The sequence below is a fragment of the Saimiri boliviensis genome, chromosome 14, assembly GCF_048565385.1.
Source record: "Saimiri boliviensis isolate mSaiBol1 chromosome 14, mSaiBol1.pri, whole genome shotgun sequence".
In the NCBI taxonomy this organism is placed as follows: Eukaryota; Metazoa; Chordata; class Mammalia; order Primates; family Cebidae; genus Saimiri; species Saimiri boliviensis.
In genome coordinates, this window is record NC_133462.1 from 84,502,490 (window position 1) to 84,513,314 (window position 10,825).

Below are 10,825 nucleotides of genomic sequence, written 5' to 3' on the forward strand. Positions count from 1 at the left end.
AAAGGAGTCCAAAGTCACTGGCATACCACTAGGTAGCTGGCTGGTCACCTTGAGATAGGGTGCCAGACTAGGTGTTCAGTGTGAATTACGGTGGCCAGAAAAAAATAGGCAAATTACGCACTCAGCAGTCAAAGCTTTGATGATGGAAAGTCCATATTAATGAGCTTTCACATAACTTGAAGCCTTGCCACTAGTAATGATATATTCATGGCCAGGTGCAGTAGCTCATGCTTGTAATCCCAGAACTTTGGCAGGCCGAGGTGGGCAGATCACCTGAGATCAGGAGTTCGAGACGAGCAGGGCCAACATGGTGAAACCCTGTCTCTACTAAAAACACAAAAATTAGCTGGGTGTGGTGGGCACCTATAATCCCAGCTACTTGGGGGGCTGAGGCAGAATTGCTTGAACCCGGGAGGTGGAGGTTGCGGTGAGCTGAGACTGCGCCACTGCACTCCAGCCTGAGCAAGAGTGAGACTCTGTCAAAAAAAAAAAAAAAAAAAAAGATATATTCATGAACACACTGGGTTTGCAAGGGGAAAAGGAGACTAACATTTAGGCCTCAAGTTGCCTCGCTTCCTTATTTTAAAACTTTGTTTGCAATGGGGTCTAAATAAACTTCTTGGCCTTCTTGGTGATGTAGTGAGGGGACACGGATGAGTTTGACACACATATGGATCAGAGCCAGTATTTTTACTGTTCCAAGTCTTGGCATTCCTTTCCCTACATCAGGGATTCTCAACCTTGGCCCTAGGGTCATTTTGGGGGCATCGTAGAGTGTTTGACGTCACCTCTGACTGTAGCACCCTGCTGGTTGCAAAAGTCAAAACTGTCTGTGGATACTGCCCAGTTGTAAGAACCACTGCTCTATAACATGCCAAGGGGTTTCTTTTCCTTTTTTTTTTTGAGATGGAGTCTAGCTCTATTGCCCAGGATGGAATGCAGTGGCATGATCTCGGCTCACTGCAACCTCTGCCTCCAGGGTTCAAGTGATTTTCCTGCCTCAGCCTCCTGAGTAGCTGGGATTACAGGTGCCCACCACCACATCCAGCTAATTTTTTTGTATTTTTAGTAGAGACAGGGTTTCACCATGTTGGCCAGGCTGGTCTTGAACTCCTGACCAAGTGATCTGCCCACCTCAGCCTCCCAAATTGCTGGAATTACAGGCGTGAGCCACTGTGCCTGGACGCCAAAGGGTTTCTTATCCTTAACCTGTGGTACAGCCAACCTCACCATCACAGGCTAAAGCAACTTGTCTCTTCTTTGAAGTCCAATGGCAACTGAAGTCCATTAAAATCTATTTACTACTCACTGTCAGCTGCTCTGTATGAGTTGTCTTTTTTGTGTGTTTGTATCATATCCTGTCCAGAATGTAACATCCTTGAAGAGAGAATTCCTCATCCACGCGATAGCTTTCTATTTCTCACAGCACCTATACACAATTGCCAGTAAACATTCATTGCTTGAATCACTGATAGTGTTTCAATGTTCCATTTGATGTCAAAGGATACCTCAGATGACCCTCCTAGAATTGGAGCCCTTTGTGCAAAGAGAAAAGTATAAACCCTAGACTTTGACTTAGCTCTTACTAAATGTGAAATCATAGGAGGAGAAACATCAGGATAGTATTTCTCTGAGAGGGTAAGATGACCCATGATGAAAACACTTTTGAAAAGGAACTCTGAACTTGTTACCCTTGAACAGAGAAGAGGGAGAAGACTGAGAAATATTTACTTGTTATTTACCATAATGACACAAGGAGAAAAGAGCATTAGCCAAGTGAGGTAAAGATCTGAACTTACTGTGATTTTTAGTCTCATAAAGTTAAGTTTCTGGCTAATTTTTTTAATGAGGGGCAAAACATCCTCTTGTAATAATCAATTTTTAAGTGCAATTTTTTTTTTGCCTACTCCTATGGAATTTAACCCTTAACTTTGAGTCTAAGGTTACAAGTTTGTTGTAGGATACCATATTTATTATATGTTTATTATAGGGAAATTCAACTTTTTAACTCATTTATTATAAACATTTAGCTTACCTATCTAAGTTTCAGTGTATCAAATTGGCCCTCCATATGACATCTGCTGATTGAACCACCCAAGGATCAAAAATATTTAGAGGCCGGGTTGTGGCTTATGCCTGTAATCCTAGCACTTTGGGAGGTCGAGGTGGGAGAATCACTTGAACCTGTTGAGACCAGCTTGGGCAATATAACTAGATCTTGACTCTACAAAAGCTCTACAATAATAGTAAAATACATCAATACCTCGCTTTCGATAATGGATAGAACAACCAGACAGATGATCAATAAGAAAATAGAAAATTCAAACAACACCGCAGGCCAACTGCTTCTAAAAGACATCCATAGAACATGCCACCAAACAACAGCAGAATGTACATTTTACTCAAGTGCACCTAGAACATTGTCCAATATAGGTTAATATATTAGGTCACAAAACAAGTCTTAAAAATTTGAAAAGACTGAAATCATGCCAAGCATCTTTTCTGATCACAATGGAATTAAGCTAGAAATCAATAGCAGAAGGAAAACTAGAAGATTTATAAATATGTGGAAGTTAATTAACACAGCCTTAAGGAACCAAAGGGTCAAAGAAGAAATCACAACAGGAATTAGAAAATATCTTGAGACTAATGAAAGTGAAAATCAGGCCGGGCGCGGTGGCTCAAGCTTGTAATCCCAGCACTTTGGGAGGCCAAGGCGGGTGGATCAAGAGGTCGAGAGATCGAGACCATCCTGGTCAACATGGTGAAACCCCGTCTCTACTAAAAATACAAAAAATTAGCTGGGCATGGTGGCACGTGCCTGTAATCCCAGCTACTCAGGAGGCTGAGGCAGGAGAACTGCCTGAACCCGGGAGGCGGAGGTTGCGGTGAGCCGAGATCGCGCCATTGCACTCCAGCCTGGGTAACAAGAGCGAAACTCCGTCTCAAAAACAAAAAAAAAAAAAGAAAGTGAAAATCAAAATACAGCATATCAAAACTTATAAGATGCAGTGAAAGCAGTGCTAACAGGGAAACGTATGGCTGGAAATGTTTATATTAAAAACGAAAAACTCTCAAATCAACAACAACCTAAGTTTACACCTTAAGAAACTAGAAAAAGAAGAACAAACTAAATCCAAAGCTAGTAAAAAGAAGGAAGCAATAAATATTAGAACAGCAATAATAAAAATAGAGAATAGAAAAACAATTAAAAAGATAAAAAACCGAGAGTTCATTCTTTGGAAGTATGAACAAAATTATAAGCCTTTAGACAGACATAGAGAAGAGACAAGACTCAAATTACTAGTGCCAGAAGTGACAGTGGGAATTTAGGTACTGATTTTACAGAAATAAGAGGATTTATAGCAGAGTACTATGACCAACTATTATCCCAACAAATTGGATAACCTAAAAATTTAAGGTGAGAGAACATTTCCCAAATCATTCTGGGAGACTAGCATTACCCTTAATGTCAAAGCCAGACAAAGACAATACAAGAAAACTACTGCCCAATAACCCTTACAAATATCAGTGTAAAAAATACTCAGTGAATACTAACAAACCAAATTCAACAGCATATCGAAAGGATTATACCCCACGAGAAAATGGGATTTATTCCAGGAACACAAGGATGGTATAGCAGATGAGAATCAATCAATTAAAAGGTGAATTACCACATGATTCAGAAACTCCACTTCTGAGTATATGACCTGTGCAGGCTGAAGCAACTCCATCTTAGATGCTCATCTGCCACGTTAGCTTCTGATCAACCCCAGATCTGGGAAGGCCTCTGAGATTTCCAATTTGTCTATTATTCCCTATGTAAGACCACATACTGTAAATCAAGGCAAATTCCTACCCATTCCCTCTGAAGCACATATGCCCCTCCTCTATGGTATATAATTCCTGGGTCTGGGGGCAACTGTGCAGGGATCCACCATCTTGTCTCACTACCTTCGGATATACAGACATAGCTTCGTCTCACAAATACCTATTAAATGTTTCATTCTAAGAAATTGGATTTGCTCATCTCTTCAGTCTCTCAGTTCCCTTGGACTTTGGGGTAGGTTTGCATAGATCTGCCCATTGTGAAACACACCTCCCAATAACTGAATGAAGGAATTCAAATGGACATTTGTACACCCATGGAAGCATCATACACAATAGTCATCAAGTGGAAGCAGTCCAAGTTCTGTAATCCCAGCACTTTGGGAGGCTGAGGCAGGTGGATCACTTGAGGTCAGGAGTTTGAGACCAGCCTAGCCAATATAGTGAGACCCCATCTCTACTAAAAATACAAAAATTAGCTGGGCATGGTGGCGTGTGCCTGTAATCACAGCTACTCAGGAGGCTGAGGCAGGAAGATAGCTTGAACCCAGGAGGAAGAGGTTGCAGTGAGCAGAGATCATGCTGCTGTACTCCAGCCTCGGTGACAGAGCTAAACTCCATCAAAACAAACAAACAAACAAACAAAAACAAAAAAACATAGAAGCAACCCAATTCTCCATCAATAGATGAATGAATATATACCACAAAATGTGGTATGTCCATACAATGGAATATCATTCAGGAATTGTAGTCATTATTCTTTTTGATGCTCAACTTGACTCTTTTTACCAGTGAGAGTCCCCTTTAAGTCAGCTGTGTTCACAGTGTCTTATAGCTTCCTCGCTTTCTGGCTCAAAAGTTGCAGGCTTATCTGCAGTATTGTATTTGTTGATCTAGACCTTGAATTTGCCATTTCTTGATAGGTACAAATGGCACTTAGAAATATCAATCTGCTTGCTCTTTGATATTGCTAAAGGATATGACTACTTTTAGATCCTTTCAGTGCACATGAATTCACAACTGAAATTTAACATTATAGGATTTATTATTACCTTACTACTTTTATTTTCATGTATATTTTCCTTTACACTGAAAACTGTGATTTGAGTGCTATGTGTGTAATTTTCAAAAGTCATTTCCATGAAGATCTACAGTTTATAAACATATTTAAGTGAAATAATTTTAATGCAATTTACATAAAGCTTTTAGTAATGATGTTAACTACTTTCAACACATTTTCAGTTAGGGGAAGATACCTTGCCTGAATTGAAGCCCACTAAAGTATGGAGAAATAAGGAGAACACATGAGGCCTCTCTGAAGTTAAAAAGCCTTTGAAGGGGAAGAAACTATAGTATGGGTCATTTTAAATTTTGAGTCAGTTTAACATTGCATCTTCTGGGTATTGTAAGTTGAGAAAGGGAGATGCTTCCTTCTTTTTTCCTTTAATAAGAGGTAGAGGTTATTATTATCAGATTTGCAATTAAACATTTAAAACATGAAAAAATCTGTTGCATTAAGAGGAATTTTAAACATTTTTTTGAGATGGACCTTGCTATATTACCCAGCTTGTCCTTGAGCTGCAGGGCTCAAGGGACACTCCAGCATCAGTCCTTCTGAGTAGCTGGGACTACAGACATGTACCACTATGCCCAGCTTGGGATTTTTTTCAAGTTATTTTAATAGTGTGAAGAGCTCCACCGCAATGAGAACAGAGCAACCAAAGAGGAAGTAGCCTTTTGCTGCAGAGGATCCAGGGGCACCTAAATCCTAGCTATGTGTCCCCTGCTCCATGTGCTTGCATGTGCTAGAAGACAGAGAGTGAGAGAATTAGAAGAATGGAGGAGGAAGTAAAAAAAAAAAAAAGAAGATGACCTTATAAAATAGAATTTCTGTTCTCAGCTGACATTCTTTACCTAATCTGTTTATTTATAAAACCATATTTTCCTTTAAGTCATTGGACATTTATACCAGCTGTTTTAATATCTTTAATAAAATCTGACATCTGGGTCATCTAGTGATCATGTGAGTCCCATGAGCCTAAAGCATTTATTATCTTGCCTCTTAAAGAAAAACGTCACCAACTCTGTTCTAGAGTATGGCCTTTACTCCTAAGGTGTGTGATTTCTGTTGTTTTATATTGGTGCATGAGGTGTTATAAAAGTCATTAACTAACAGGGCCAGAACTTGGTCTTCCAGCAACTCTTAACCTCTAATATCTCTGTTCCACTCTCAACCCCATAGCAGCCACTATCAGATAATCCTTGATTTGTCTTTGCACATGCATATAAATCCCATCCCTCTGCCAAAGATTTGCAGGAAACCCATTCAGATTTCTGCCTGGCAAAGATTTTCAGAAAACTCCCACACACAAGTCTGCCTTTGTTCACTGTGCAGTTCTTCTTTTCTGGTGTCCAGCTCTGCAGAATTCAGCCATATCAATAGCCCCAAACTCTAATGTCTTCCTGCTCAGCTCCATGAGACCACCACACTGTGCTTGGGTTCCAGGTTCCTGCAATGCAGTCAGGAAATTGTTCCTAGACAGAGTGCTGGGCAACTGTAGAAGTCTGTAGTGTTTTCCTTCTCTCAGGGATTGCAGTCTATGTTGCTTTTGCCTAGTGCCTTGAAACCATTGCCCTATATATTTTGTCTAGCTTCACAGAAATTTTTCTTGTTGGCTAGGTGCAGTGTCTCATGCCTGTAATCCTAACACTTTGGGAGGCCGAGGCAGGTGGATCACTTGAGGTCAGCAGTTCAAGATCAGCCTGGCCAACATAATGAAACCCTGTCTCTGTTAAAAAATATATAAAAAAAAAAAAAAAGCCAGACATGGTGGCACACGTCTGTAGTCCTGGCTACTTGGGAGGCTGATGTGGGAGGATTGCTTGAACCTGAGAGGTGGAGGTTGTGGTGAGCCGAGATGGCACCTCCACACTCCAGCCTGGGCAACAAAGTAAGACCCCATCGCCAAAAAAAAAAAAAAAAAAAAAAAAGAATTTTTTCTTGTTGGAAGAAAAGAGGAAAATGGGAATTTTTATGAAGGAAAATATTATATTTTAAAATCTGGTGAGGTCTGATACTATCATAGCCTCTTTGAAATATGCTTACTATGATCTTGGGGATATTATAAAAGAAAATATTAATTCCTCTAAAGTTCAGTAACATAAAATAGGAATATAATATTCTAATTCTAATGCCAAAGACGCATTGCTCCTCCCTCATTTTGAGCAGCATGTTGTGGTTCCTGTGGAATGTCCCTCTCACTGCACTGAGTCAAAAAGTTCAATGTGAACAGGCTACAGGCTTGTCTCCAGTGGTCTTGGAAGATTAGGCTTTAATACCTCCGAGAAACTTCCTGATAGACTGCTTCTCTGAGGCCTGTTTGCCACCTTCTAATTAGGAGGCACAGCCAAGATAAACCCTCCCAGGTGCCAGTTTCTCACAGGGCTCTGGGTGCCAGTTCTTCTTATGACAACTCTGTTTTAATGAGCTCTCGACAGAAGAGTTCATTGATATCGGTACAAAGTGCACTGATAAATTATCCTAATAGGCATTTCTATGTGTGTGTACGCACCAAGTATTGTGATAAATGCCTGATTAAATTTAAAACACTTGAAATTCAGAATAACCCTTTGAAGCAGTTACTATTTTTTTGAAACAGAGTCTTGCCCTGTCACCCAGGCTGGAGTGCAGTGGTGAGATCTCGGGTCACTGCAACCTCCATCTCTTGGGCTCAAGCGATTCTCCTGCCTCGGCCTCCTGAGTAGCTGGGATTACAGGCACCCACCACCACGCCTGGCTAATTTTTGTATTTTTAGTAGAGATCGGGTTTCACCATGTTGGCCAGGCTGGTCTCGAACTCCTAACCTCAAGTGATCCACCCATCTTGGCCTCCCAAAGTGCTGAGATTACAGGCAGGAGCCACCATGCCTGGCCTAAAGCTGGTACTATTATTATTTTGATTTCATAAATTGTGAAAGAGGGACACAGAACAAGAAGTAGCAAAAAGAAGAACCAAGAGTTGAATGCAGAATGTCTGACTTCACATTCAGTCTTAACCAGCACACATATAGACCTGGTTCCAGTTTTAGCTCAGCTGTAACCTTGCTATAACGTTGGATAGGCTGGTCATGCCTAAGGTTCAGGTTCTTTGTCTGCAAATTAGGGACGTTCCAGGACATCTGATTCCCAGGCCATTCCTGCGAACTCCATTTTGGAAATTTAACTCCTTACTTGACTTTATATAAAGAACTGTGAAGGATCTGAAACTTTGCCCAACCTGCTAGCAAAGAAGCTAGCCTGCCATAGTTTCATGGACACTGACAGAAAGCACAAGGTGCTGAAGTCAGAAATAAAAAACATTATTACTCACTGTACAGCAGGTATTCTTGTTCATGTCAGTTCCCTTGGCTCCCCAAATAACAGACAGCAGCTCAGGTGGAAGCTGCTCATGCAGGAGGTCTGCATCACAGTGAGGAACTCTGAGCACTGGGAACTCAAACCTATTAAAATTGACTGCAGGTTGGCGTGGTGGCTCATGCCTGTAATCCCAGCAGTTTGGGAGGCCAAGGTGGACCAATCATTTGAGGTCAAGAGTTCAAGACCAGTCTGGCCAACATGGTGAAACCCTATTTCTACTAAAAATAAATCAGCCAGATGTGGTGGCATGTACCTGTAATCCCAGCTACTTGGGAGGCTGAGGCAGGAGAATCACTTGAACCCAGCAGATGGAGGTTGAAGTGAGCCGAGATCATGCCACTGCACTCCAGCCCGGGAAACTCCATCTTAAAAAAAAAAAAAAAAAATTGACAGTAAGCCTGTCTGATCTTTCCCCAGAGGGTGACATGATCCTTATTGCACTAGACAGTAAACAAATCTGCCCTCTGCTTTGGAAAGAGACATTCCCTCTATCGTCTAAGAATACTCAGTGCCTCTGCTTACAAAATGTGAAGAAATGGAGAGACCGACAGAGAACTGTCTCCAAACAATATCCACTTCTTATTTCTACACTCTTGGCTTCTGGTGAATTTTGTCATAAGTGATTCAGTTTGTCAGCCACTCCGATTGCTCTGACCAGTAGAGGCTGGGACCAAATCTATTCATTTTATCTGACACGGCCTTTAAAGTCAGTATCCATAGGACCCAACACAGAATGAGGCCAACTTACAGTACTGACCTCAACCATTTCCCTCCAGATTCTGGAGTGACCCAGCTAAACAAATCTCATAAACCATCATTATCACTACGGTTCTGTACTGACCTCTCCACATGGCTTGAGGCATTAACACAGGTGCAGCAGGATGCATTATTGAGGCACAGTCTCTGCCTTGGCCCACAAGGAAGAAATCGAGAGCAATTCTGACACCTGGCTGGTGGATTGAGGTTGGCCTGTCTCCCAGGTCCAAAGTGATGATAATTAAAATCAGGGACAAATTGGTACCACTTTTTCTAACTAGATGACTCCCGTGGTAGAGAAAACAGTCTGTAATGTGTGCATTAAAATGGGTCAGTTGGCCGGGCGCAGTGACTCACACTTGTAATCCCAGCACTTTGGGAGGCCGAGGTAGACAGATCACCTGGGGTCAGGAGTTCAACACCAGCCTGGCCAACATGATGAAATCCTGTCTCTACTAAAAATACAAAAATTTGCCGGGCGTGGTGGTGCATGCCCCTAATCCCAGCTACTCAGGAGGCTGAGGCAGGAGAATCACCTGAACCTGGGAGGCAGAGGTTATAGTGAGCTGACATAGCACCGATGCACTCCAGCCTGGGCAACAGAGTAAGACTCTGTCTCAAAAAAAATAATAATAATAAAATAAAAATAATAAATAAATAAATAAATTTTAAAAATCGGTCAGTTATCCCTCTGGAAGTTTCCCCCATGTCACCAAGAATAGCCTCATTTTGGAGAGATCTCTGCAGTTACCTCAGGGCTACTTAATTCCCTAGTGGTGTTTTCCTAAATACTCTTAAGCTCTCTTAGGCTCACCCTGAAAAAACAAATCCATGTATTTTGGAAGGAAGGCAAATTAATGTATGGCTTCCACACCAGAAGTGCAGTGTCAGGGGACCACATGGTACCCATGGGGAAAAAGTAGCAATTGTTGGAATCCCCCAAGTAAGACCCATATCAGTTGAAGGGCACAGGTCGAGTGCCTCCAACATGGCTTCCTGGCAAGCTGCAAAATCCGAGGCTTCCCAGCTCAGTTGGAGTAATTGGGTCTAGTCCTTGTTTTGCTTCAAGTCCAGCTTATCCAGTTTGTCCACATTACCAACCTGGCAGTGTTCACCTACCCAAGGGATGACTGAGCAACATCTACAGAAACAGGAGTGGAGAAGATGACCATAGGCATTGACAGATGTTTTGTGTGGGAGGTGCAGGAGCTGGGCCATCCCCTGCAGGGACTTTTTGGTCATATGAAGAAGCCTGACAATCAAACCATGGTTAGAGCTATCTGGCAGGGGATGGTAGATACAACAGTCAGTTAGATGTAAAGGGCTTGTCAGGGTTTGGGAGACCTGGACCAGGGCACTTTCCTTCGTGAGGATGCCTTCGGGTACAGTTCTGAAAGGCAGGAGATCATTAATGTCCATCTCTCCCCAACACTGCTTGGGGTCGGGGCATTTCCTCCCTGGGTACCTGAGTGTTGCTCTCCCTCCAGCACCACACCCTCAGTGAGTCTATCTACCAGCTAGAACTTCACCTTTTTTCAACCATTTCCCACCCACACCCAGGCCTTCTATCTTGAATGGTCTTGTATAACAGGGACAAGGGCAATTTTTAAAACTTACAGAGGTTTCTCGTGATGCTCCACACCTTGGCCTGCATAGGTCATTTTAGAGACATCTTGCAAACAGTAGACTCAGAAAAGTGGTCATTATCTTCACAAAGGTGGAAAGTGGCTGGGCCAGGTGACTCATACCTATAGTCTCAACACTTTAGGAGGCCAAGGTAGAAGGATCCCTGGGGCCCAAGAGTTTGAGAATAGCCTAGGCAAC

At 42.1% G+C, this 10,825-nt stretch overlaps 1 pseudogene; it reads right to left on the reverse strand.

The window, feature by feature from the left end:
* Positions 1-10,420, reverse strand: part of LOC101044755 (small ribosomal subunit protein uS2-like) — a 28,302-nt pseudogene extending 17,882 nt beyond the window's left edge.
* Between the last annotated feature and the right edge of the window lie 405 nt (positions 10,421-10,825).